This window comes from Hyaena hyaena, unplaced genomic scaffold, assembly GCF_003009895.1.
Source record: "Hyaena hyaena isolate Hyena2069 unplaced genomic scaffold, ASM300989v1 scaffold_44, whole genome shotgun sequence".
Lineage (NCBI taxonomy): Eukaryota > Metazoa > Chordata > Mammalia > Carnivora > Hyaenidae > Hyaena > Hyaena hyaena.
In genome coordinates, this window is record NW_024080676.1 from 3242657 (window position 1) to 3253238 (window position 10582).

Here is a 10582-nt window from a genome sequence, read left to right on the forward strand (position 1 = left end):
AGATTTATATAAATGTTCCCAACATGGTAATTTTATGAGCAAACCACATTATGCAGAATACATGATATGTTTCAAAACTAATATAATCATTTGGTATTTGTAAAGAACACTCTAAAAATTACATTATTGCTTCCTTTCTTTCCTCTCATTTAAAAACGCACAAATCTTCTTAAGGAAAAAATATTTGTTTCCCTACTGCACTGCCCCAACTGTTTTTCTCCCTATCATTTTAAGTTTTTTTTTTTTTTTTTAATTTTTATTTATTTCTAGGAGAGAGAGAGAGAGACAGAGCGAGCAGGGGAGGGTCAGAGAGATAGGGAGACAGACCCCGAAACAGGCTCCAGGCTCTGAGCTGGCAGTCAGCACAGACCCCGACGCGGGGCTCGAACCCATGAACTGCGAGATCATGACCCAAGCGAAAGTCGGACGCTTAACCGACTAAGCCACCCAGGCGCCCCCATTTTAAGTTTTTTTTAATGATTGTTTATTTTGGAGGGAGGGAGGGAGGGAGCGTGAGTGGGGTAGAGGCAGAGAGGGGGACAGAGAATCCGAAGTAGGCTCTGGGCTGACACAGAGAGCCTGATGCCGGGTTCAAACCCATAAACTATGAGATTGTGACTTAAGCTGAAGTCAGACACTTAACTGATTGAGCCACCCAGCCGCCCCTCTCCCTATCATTTTAAATTTAGTTTCTATTCTTTATAAAGGAGGATACCAAAATTATGCTTTGCTGAACCTCAAGATCCCCTGATTCTTTGAGATAAGATTTGAAACTGAAACCGTGAGTCATGGGTTACAAAACCAAAAGCTTGAGAAAGACAAGCAGGTGACAAGTCGGTGTGTGGGGACTGCAGCAAACTGGGCCCTCAAGGCCCCCAGAAGAGGGACACCACTGGTCCTGCGTCCAGCCCACACCACTCCATGCAAGGATACGGCCCAATACTGCAAGATACTCTGTCAAGAGGAGTTTGAAATCAAATTATGTGAAATTGCCTCACTTTCAAAATTCTGGCCACTTACTTCAAAAACTTAAAACTGGTGTTTTGTGGGCAGCTAGTTTGCAACCTGCCACAACAGACAGGATGCTATAAACGTAATTAAATCAGGGAACAAATGCAACATCTAGAAACACAAACTTGGTTGGAAAATGAAGACTGAGCTCTTTATTTTTTAACCTATATTCCTGCGTAATAACTTTTCTCTTGAACAGGGAGGTGGGAATGAAGGAATAAATGAACTTGAGAAAAACATGAGATTAGCTGTTAGAAAGTAAAAAGGGTAAAGGTACCTCTTTCCTTTTTTTTTTTTTTTTTTTTAATTAAAATAATAGCAACGTGAGGAACCTGGGTGGCTCACGTGGTTGAGTGTCTGACTCCTGATGTCAGTTCAGGTCATGATCTCCACGGTTCATGAGATCGAGCCCCGCATCAGGCTCTGTGCTAGCAGCGCAGGGCCTGCTTGGGATTCTCTCTCCCTCTCTCTCTTTCTGCCTCCACCTTGCTTATGCTTGCTCTCTCTCTCAAAATAACAACAACAACAACAAAAAGCAATTCATAGAATAGTATTTCCAGCTTTTGAGTACACATTAAGGCAATTCTGGCAGTTGTAAATTTTATTAAGGTTAGGCTGCTTTGAACATAGCTATCTTCCTTAATCTTTATCTAACAGAAATGCCATCCAGAGCAGGTAACCTGCCACTCAGAATCACTTTTAATGATATGCTAATGGTTTGTGTGAAGTAGAAGGCATGATAACTGGATGTGAACCCACTACCTATGCAAATTGGGCATGTGCATATGTGCCTTAGAAGTGTCTTGACCCCTCTCCCAAAAAAGCCTAAGAACCAACACCTGACTATAATAGTGAAAGTTCAATTGTGCAAGTTCAAGCATAAATAATAGTTATTTTTTCAAGCATACCTCTGCAGGAACCATTCTTTATTTAATAACTGCCATAATCAGCAAACCAGAGCAAATCGCTCTGAGTGAGGAAAACAGAGTGAATCATCTCCACGTTGATACGGAGCCTGCAGGGTGAAGGCACTGCTGTGAAGTAGGTATCAGACGGTGCAGTGTCTAAATTAGTCAGTGGAGCGCTCAGGACTTCTTTCCATGATGTTCAGGAATCACGGGAGAGGATGATGAGCTCCCTGTTTTCGTGACAGCCCCACATACGATCTAATGCTTACTTCCCCAACCAGGGAGGAAAAAGAAAGGCAAAAGAGATTTCTCACCCTCTATTTGTAGTTACTGGATGGAAAAGGAGAAAATATCTTGTTTATACATGTGGCTGGCAAATGTGATAAAACTTCCTGTTTAAAAAGTACAAAATCAAAGGTGTAAATCTTCTGGAAATATCAACACTTCAAAAATGTCGCTGCTGCTTGAAATGGATATCATCTCTTTACAGGACAAAATAATTTTGGCCGGAAGGTGCTGTATGAAACTCTGGTGACACAAACCATTACAGCAAGCCCAGGCAGACAGTTTTAGACAATGACCTCTGCAGAAGCTCTCCCCAACAGCACACAGAGCTGCCCTACAGCAGTGTAGTGACCAGTGGCATTGGTATTCAACCCTGATTCCAGCCTTCACTTAAGGAAAGGTGACAACTCGAGTAAATTCCATGGTGAGCATTTCCCTCCCGGGGCTGAGATTCTTAAGGAAAATGAGTTTGGGTTGCTTTTAAATTTGACTAGCTCTAGGGTTATAAACTATCAACCACTGGATTCCAAATTCCACGTCCTGTTCTGCAATGCAACAATATTTTGCTCCAAAGGGCAGCAGAGAGATGCCCGGTTTAAACAGCATAATTTGTGGTTCAACTCATGGCAAGGCCACCTCATTTCAAATTCATATTTGTCTAAAGCCGGTGAATAAAATATTGGCCAGAAACAGCCTTATTAAATCCTTTCTGAAAAAAGGGAAAGGAGGAGGAAAGAAAGCAAGGGGGCTGACATATGCAAAATATATGCAAAAATTTTGAAATTCAAGTTTAAGAAGCCTAGTCCCAACCTGCTGATGAACACAGAGCCTCAGGACAAATAAAGACAACAGACACTGAACAGGCAACGTTTTCAATCTAAATATACATTGAGCAAGGGCACTTGGAAAACCAAGTAATGAAGGAACTTTAAGCTTTCTGGATCATATATAAAAGGGTAAAAGGGATACTATCATGCTTTTTAAAGCTAATACGTAAATGTGACACACAAAAAAATTTAGAAGTTGTTAAAAAGCAAAACAATAGAGGACATTTAAAGATCTTATTGATTTTATCCAATGATTCACAAATCAGGCAACATCCCCTCTAGCAGAAAGGAGCTCTGAGAAACTATACAAAATGAAAGATTTTTATAGGCAGAAAGAGGTGGTGCAAGGAAGCTATTCTAGCAAAGAGTAGATTGCTCCAGGCAAGGTCACCTTCTTTTAGGGGAAGGGAGGTGCTGTCTATCAGGCAGATTACCTCCTCACAATTGCAGAGCAGGTAATTCCTGATTGACTATTAAAAGTTACATAATTAGGTTAGGTGTTAAGTCTTGGTTTGTTGATGTGAGCCTTAGTACAAGTGACTCCACTTTCGGTCGGTGTCTGTCTGTCTCTCTCTCTCTCTCTAGTTAGTATAAAAGGGGTATAGAGTGAAAAGAAGTCTCTTTCCTATATCATGGCCCTCCCCAAAAGGCTACCCCTCTCTAGCATCTCCTCCTGAGATGGTCTACATGCACACAGGCACTGAAGCACCGTTTTGATTTACACCTTAAGGAGGATACCACCATTTTTAAATACCTTTTTTTCCTTAATGGTTATTTATTTTTGAGACAGACAGAGACAGAGTGTGGGGGAGGGGCAGAGAAAGAAGGAGACACAATCTGAAGCAGGCTCCAGACTCTGAGCTGTCAGCACAGAGCCCAACATGGGGCTCAAACTCACGAGCCTTGAGATCATGACCTGAGCCAAAGTTGGACACTTAACTAACTGATGCACCCAGGTGCCCTGAGGATATCACCAGTTTTTAATGCCTGACCACTCCAAGGGCAGAAGGTATCAGTCTTTTTTTTTTTTTTTTTTTTTTTTTACTTCCTAAAAGCACTTACTAAGAAGTAAGTAGGGAGGAGAAATCTTCCCATAATTGTCAGTAAATTTCATTCTTTTTAATCATATTTAGGTTCTACTCTATAACAAAAGACAAATTAAAACCAGGATTGATGTCAGTTGTCATAAATAAATACCATTCAACTACAACCTTCCTTTCGTCATAAATCATTGGTTATAGATAGAGAATTGTACATAATCAATCCATATTACTATAAGATGTTCCAGAGGTCCCGTTGAGAATATTTTCACTGAGATACAAGGGTTTTGAAATACATGAAAACACAAGTTAGGACTGCCCATTGCCCAAGCAATTTGAAACAGTACATTTAGAACAGTTGTTTACCACACTGCCCTCAACAGAACCCTGGTTTCCTATTTTTCTGTCACATCCACAAAAAGCATGAAAAGACCAGACCTAGGGGGAAAAGGTGAAAGTCTCCTCAAAGAAGGGATTCCCAAAGAATCCTAAAAAGCCTCTAGGGAGGGCTAAGCTGGGAGGCTCACTAGGGCAAGTCAGAGATGGGTGGGGCCCAAAGCCCAGGGCAAAAGGGAGGAGATCAGCCAACTTTGGGGGCTACTTCAAGAAGAGGGCAAAATTTTCTATGGGGACTGGAGATAACAAGATTAAAGAAACTCACCACGTAGTGTGAAAATGGAAACACTAAGGAGCCCAATGAGAATGTGCAGGAAGCTCAACTGGGCGAATTCTCTGAGAAATAGACAATAACAGTATGTAGCAGCTGCATTTTGTGCCCAAAGCCCACAAATAGATAAAAATGTATATGATTCAGAACTGATTTTCTCCTGCCACTCAATGGCAGTTGAGAGATATGGGTGGTACCTGAAACGCATATGCCTACCTACTACAAGCATCATGGTATATTTTTGATTGATATAGTTCATCTTATAAGCATTTACCCTTAATATTTCAGAGATATTCTAAATAGTTCCTAAATTGTGGTTCTGCAAACAAACAAAAAAAAGGCCTGTTTGGCCTTTCCATAGAATCACATCTAACTTTGATTGCAAAAGTACTGATCTTCTTGCATGGTTTTTCACTACAGCGAGACTTCCTTTAATGAACTTTCGGATGGTATGATTATAGGATGAAAAACCTGAAACTCATTAACAGTGCATTAAACTTAGTCATCAAAATGGCTTGCAGAAGTTCCAGTACAGATAAAGAACAGTGTAGTTTACATGCTATTAATGGCAAAGGATGCTGGAACTTTCTGCTTGCCAGCCAAAGGCACAGCCACGTGCCCGTTGCATAAATGCAGTATATAATTCACTCAGCTGACCTGATTCAAAATTACACAACTCTAAAACTAATTGTCTTAGTTTGGGGAGTCACAGTACTGCAAGTTTTTTTTATATAAGGTGAGGCTTTACTACTTTTATATCATTATCTCATTTGAATAATTTATATCTGTATTACATGAAATCATACCATATTTATTAGCATACATCTCCTACTTCTTAGGGATTTTATATGGAAAATCCACCCTTTGCCTCTTTCTCTGTCTAAATTCTACCTAGCCCTCCTTTCTCTACCTAAGGAATCCCATTCAGCCTCATGGTTTTTAAATACCATCTACATTCTGATGACTCTCAAAGGGACCATCTCCAGCCCCAGCCAACTCTAGATCTCTGTGAGAATAGCAAATGGGAATCTCAAACTTAACATGTCCAGAGTGAACCCTCAGGGTCCCTGCCCCACCCCCACCAGACCATCACATATATCCGTCTTTGTTCCCCATGTCAGTAAAGAGCGGCATCATTCACCCAGCCAAAAAGCACTGGGCTCATCCTGGACTCATTCTGCTCATACCCCACACCAATCCAGCAGGCAGGACCTTCAAAATATAGCCTGAGCTTGACCAGTATACATCAGTCTATAATCACCACACTGATCCAAGCCATGCCCTTATCTCTTGCCTGGACCCCTTCAGGTTACAATGATTCTACTCTTGACCTCAAAGTCTATTCTCCACTCAGGACCCAGGAAAATAATTGTCACGGGCAAATCATTCCACTCAAACTCTCCAGTGGTGTCTAATCACACTCTCCTTATCATGGCCTACAAGATATGGCTCCCACCTGCCACTGATCTCATTTCATATCAGTCTCCCTCCCCATACCTACCTTCCAGCTCAAGGCCAGCCAAACTGGCTGCCCTCCTGTTCTTCTATCGTGCCAAGCTCAGCTTACGTCAAAGGCTTTTCTTTTTTACTCGCTGTTCCCTCTGCCTACACACTTCCCCCCAGACTCCTTCACTTCATTCAGTTATTTTGCACCGAACTTCTCCTTCTCTCTCCCAGGCACAGAAGTCTTCTCAGGCCACTCTTTCAAAAATAGTCCTTCTAACCCCTCAAAACAACAACAACAAAGTGGGATGCCCCTCACTTTTTTCCTCCCGTAACACTTATTACTACTTGAAATTATTATCTATTTAGTGATCTACTTTGTTCATAAAATAATTTTTAGTCCGTCCCCATCATGTTTGGCATGCAAGGTGCTCTTCTAAGAGCTGGGGTTATTCAATGAATAAGATAAGCAAAGGTCTCTGCCTTCATGGAGCTCACGTTCTTGTTTGCCACCCTACTCGAATCTCAAGCTTCAGGGGTATGGACACAGTCGCCTTTAGACCACTGCATCTCCAGTGCCCAGAGCAGTGCCTGGGCTCAGAGTAGGCATTAACACATATTTGCTGAATGGGTAGTGTCCCACCCACCTGAGACCAAAGGCTTCTCTGAGGAGCCCCCACCATGGAGCTCTTCTTGCTCACCAGATGAGACTCTGGCCGTGGGACCCAGAATGTCTACTGTGTCCCTTTAGTTACAGCCTGTGATGCCGGAGTTGGGTTCCTGACCCTGGGCCTGCCTGTCCTAACCGCCTGTCCTTCCTGCACCAAACCCCAGCACTCAGCAAGCTCTCCATGTGGCCACACCACCGGAACTTGTCTCACTGGGTCATCCAAGCACCTGGTCCACATGGTGGCAGCTGACCAGCCACTGAGCAAACAAATCGGCTTTTCCTGACAGTGTGGCGGGAGTCAAGACACACAGGTCATACTGACTCCCTTGCTCACGGTGGTCCCTCCCTCAAACAGCTCCTGAGAGACCTTCACGTGACCTCCAGCTAGCTAGCATGCCTCGAAGCACCCTTGTCTCAGCACTGACATGCTGTCATGAAGGACATATTTTTGCCTCTTTCAACTGCCACAGAAGCAAGGCGCTTACCTGCTGTGAGGAGTAATTAAGTTTCTTTTGGAAAGAAGAACATTTGCTAACTGAAATTATCTGATCTCAAAAATGAAGGTAATTGTGAAGTGCAGTTAATTCAATCTTTCAAGAAAAACGGCAGCTGCAGCAGAGGTAGGAAGGGGGAAAAAAGGAAAATGCAAAGGTCTTGACAAACCACTCTGAGAGACTCAGAAAATAGGTATTTAAATCCATGTTTCCAACATACGTGTTCACATTTTTTAATTTGTTCACTTAGAATTATCCAGCTTTATATCTCACAGCTAAATAGCATTACTTTATACTTGTCCAGCACTTTATTCCTTTGGAAGCAATCTCCCATACATAATCTCTTTTAGGATTAATTTCTCTATCTGGGGCCCAAAGAGGTCCAACAACTCACCTAAGATCCCACAGAAAAAGTGGCATAACCAAGTAGGTACCAGAATCCAGATATGCCTAGGCCCAGCCCAGTGTTATTCCTTCCGGAACAGTAAGGACAGTGTGGTTCTCTGAAAATCACATTCTATAGTTGACCAAAAATACTTCCTTTTGCTGCAACAGAATAAACAAAACAGACCATACTTACCAGTGGTTTAAGTTGGTGGGAAGATGCATTGGTCCTGGAGCTCTGGGCAGAGAGAAGGTTTCACAAACTCTTCCAACAAATGCCAACTCCTGCAATGACAAACACACCTGCTGTGAATCAGGCACCCTGTGGCCTCTCCACAAAGGGAGGAGGCCAGCAAAAATGCCAATTGGCAGGCAACCTGGTTAGGCCCAAGCCCCCATACTCCTCTTCTAGCCCCACTTCCTTCCCCAACGAGAACAACAATCTTTAGTTCACCAGTTGAAATGGTCTCCATTAGAATCAAATGGGCCTTGGGTGGAAAGAAGCTTTAGAGATCATCTATAACAGGGATCCCAAACTGAAGCCCAGTGGGTTACATGTAGCCTATAGCAGTATTACACTGATCTGAAGGAGAGAGTTAGAAAATTTGAGCCAAAACTTAAACATCAGAGAAACCCAGACTTTTGAGTTCTCATAAGAAAAAAAAAAAAGTCAGTCAACATGGTCCACATATATGTCTAAAAATGATCGGCTGTGCTAAGTAGCAGGTGCCCTTCATAGACAGGCTTAGCTACTCCAATATACCACAGTCCCTACCACTCCCTAATGTTCACCATGGAGAGAGCTATGGTTATCACTGCCCTTATATTACTGGGTTTTTTGGTCTTCGTGTGTGTGTGTGTGTGTGTGTGTGTGTGTGTGTGAGAGAGAGAGAGAGAGAGAGAGAGATGGAAATATTTCCCTCTACTTAACAGAAGTGGGAACACAAAAGAAAAAGGGGGCAGAGTTCTAAGAGAAAAAAAATGGTACAGCACATAGAGCAACTTAAGTTAGTAACCCCACTCCTGCAGACATTTGCAATCCTTGAACAAGTACAACACTTCCATATTATAAAAGGCTAAGCAGGAGACAAACTTGCCTACTCCCACAGAAGCAGAGCTAATTCTAGAACACAGGTCTCTGACTGCCAATCCAGAACTCTTTCACTATGTCCCACCACATAGTTATCTTTTTTAAAAAAATTTTAATGTTTTATTTTATATTTGAGAGAAAGTCAGAGCATGAACAGGGGAAGGACAGAGAGACAGACACAGAATTTGAAGCAGGCTTTCAGCACAGAGCTCGATGCAGGGCTCAAACTCATGAGCAGTGAGATCATGACCTGAGCCAAAGTCGGACTCTTAACTGACTAAGCCACCCAGGAGCCCCTTATATTATAAAACAAAAAATATTTTACATACACACACACATAAACATGTGTATATATATGTGTCTTTTAAAGCTAATATTAAATTCAAGGAAATAAAGTCGAAGTATCCAGCCCACTCTACTGAAAGGCTGCTGTACTCTCCTTTGACAAATGAAGGTAAGTTCTATTAGGTTCCCTAAGGCTTCACTTCCTAATGTGACATTTTCAATAACATTGCTCCTTTAAGTACACAAAAAAATTCTCATAAATACCATGCATCTACTACTACCTTAAAAGTGCTCAGTTAATGTCTATCTGAAATACTCTGTATACTAGAAAAATGTCCCTTAAAATGCATTTTTAATACAAGGCTATCAATTAGCTTATATATAGTTATTAGACTGTAATAAATGAGCAATGTTCAACTATAATATCTTGGTAAGAGTTATTTATATCATCCCCTCAAAGAATGTATAGATTCATTGATCACTCAACAGATATTTACTGAACCTATTACACACCAGGCAGTATGCAAGAAGATGGAAAGGCAAAGATGAACCAGACCCAGTCCTTGCCCTTAAGTTGCTCTGTCAAGGTAAATGATCTGACACTCAAGAAGAGTTCTAACCCAACGGGTAAACCTGAAGATCTGGGTAGGCACAGATGTTCTGGGAGTGCTGAGCTGGGCTTCCTGGCACAGAAAGGGAGTGGAGCAGGCATAGGGGAGAAGGGAGGGGAAGGTGGGAATTACAGGCCATGGGACAACAGGAACAAAAGCAAGAAGTGAACAACCCCTCCAAGTTTGGTCTTGTCCAGATCTCGTGTTATCTTGCCGGTCTTAAAAGCCCCTGCCACCTGACCCAACAACTGCTGAAATGTCATGTGTACTCTTGAACGTTTATCTCGCCAAGTACCCATTTCAAGAATGCCATCAAATCAGCCCTATTCCCTGGCAATGCCCATCTATGACTCCCTCAGGGCAACCAATGTTGTCCCAGAGTCAGGAGGGCCAAAGAAACACGGTAGCAGATATAGTGACCCTTCTGGTATTTTTTGTGCTTCCATCATGTCTCTAAGAAGATGGCTAATAGGTCTTTTTCCCTATGCTGGTCACAAGACCATCCTGTCTCTACCTCAAGGCCTGGGTTTCTATGGCCAGAATCTACTACATAGTCAAGCCTCAAGCAAGAAGTTTTGTTAAGAAAATGTCCCAGAATATCTGCCCATCAAAATCTCCAGGTGTGGTTCTCCTGTTCTTCATGGACAAGAAAGAGATGAGCCACCAGCCCCATTCCAGGCTGGAGCAAAGCCAGGGGGTGGCACCCCAAAAGACATAATTTTGGAAAGGGACATAAAGAGGAATGAAGACCAAACATGTGCCCATGGTTAGGGCTTAGGGTTCAAGCCCAATATGGGTAAGCCAGAAGGCAAAATTCACCTCAGGAGTGGGCAGAACTTCCCTAGATCTGTAACTAGTGGGAACGTT

The 10582-nt window shown here is 42.4% G+C and overlaps 1 protein-coding gene across 8 annotated transcripts in view; it reads right to left on the bottom strand.

Annotated features, from left to right (window-relative positions):
* SORBS1 (sorbin and SH3 domain containing 1) overlaps positions 1–8009 on the bottom strand; it is a 166712-nt gene extending 158703 nt beyond the window's left edge. For all 8 annotated transcript variants that reach the window (XM_039230207.1, XM_039230206.1, XM_039230205.1 and 5 more), the window contains exon 1: positions 7926–8009. The gene's annotated coding sequence lies outside the window, so the exon portion shown is untranslated. The remainder of the gene's footprint in view (positions 1–7925) is intronic.
* Positions 8010–10582: the final 2573 nt, after the last annotated feature.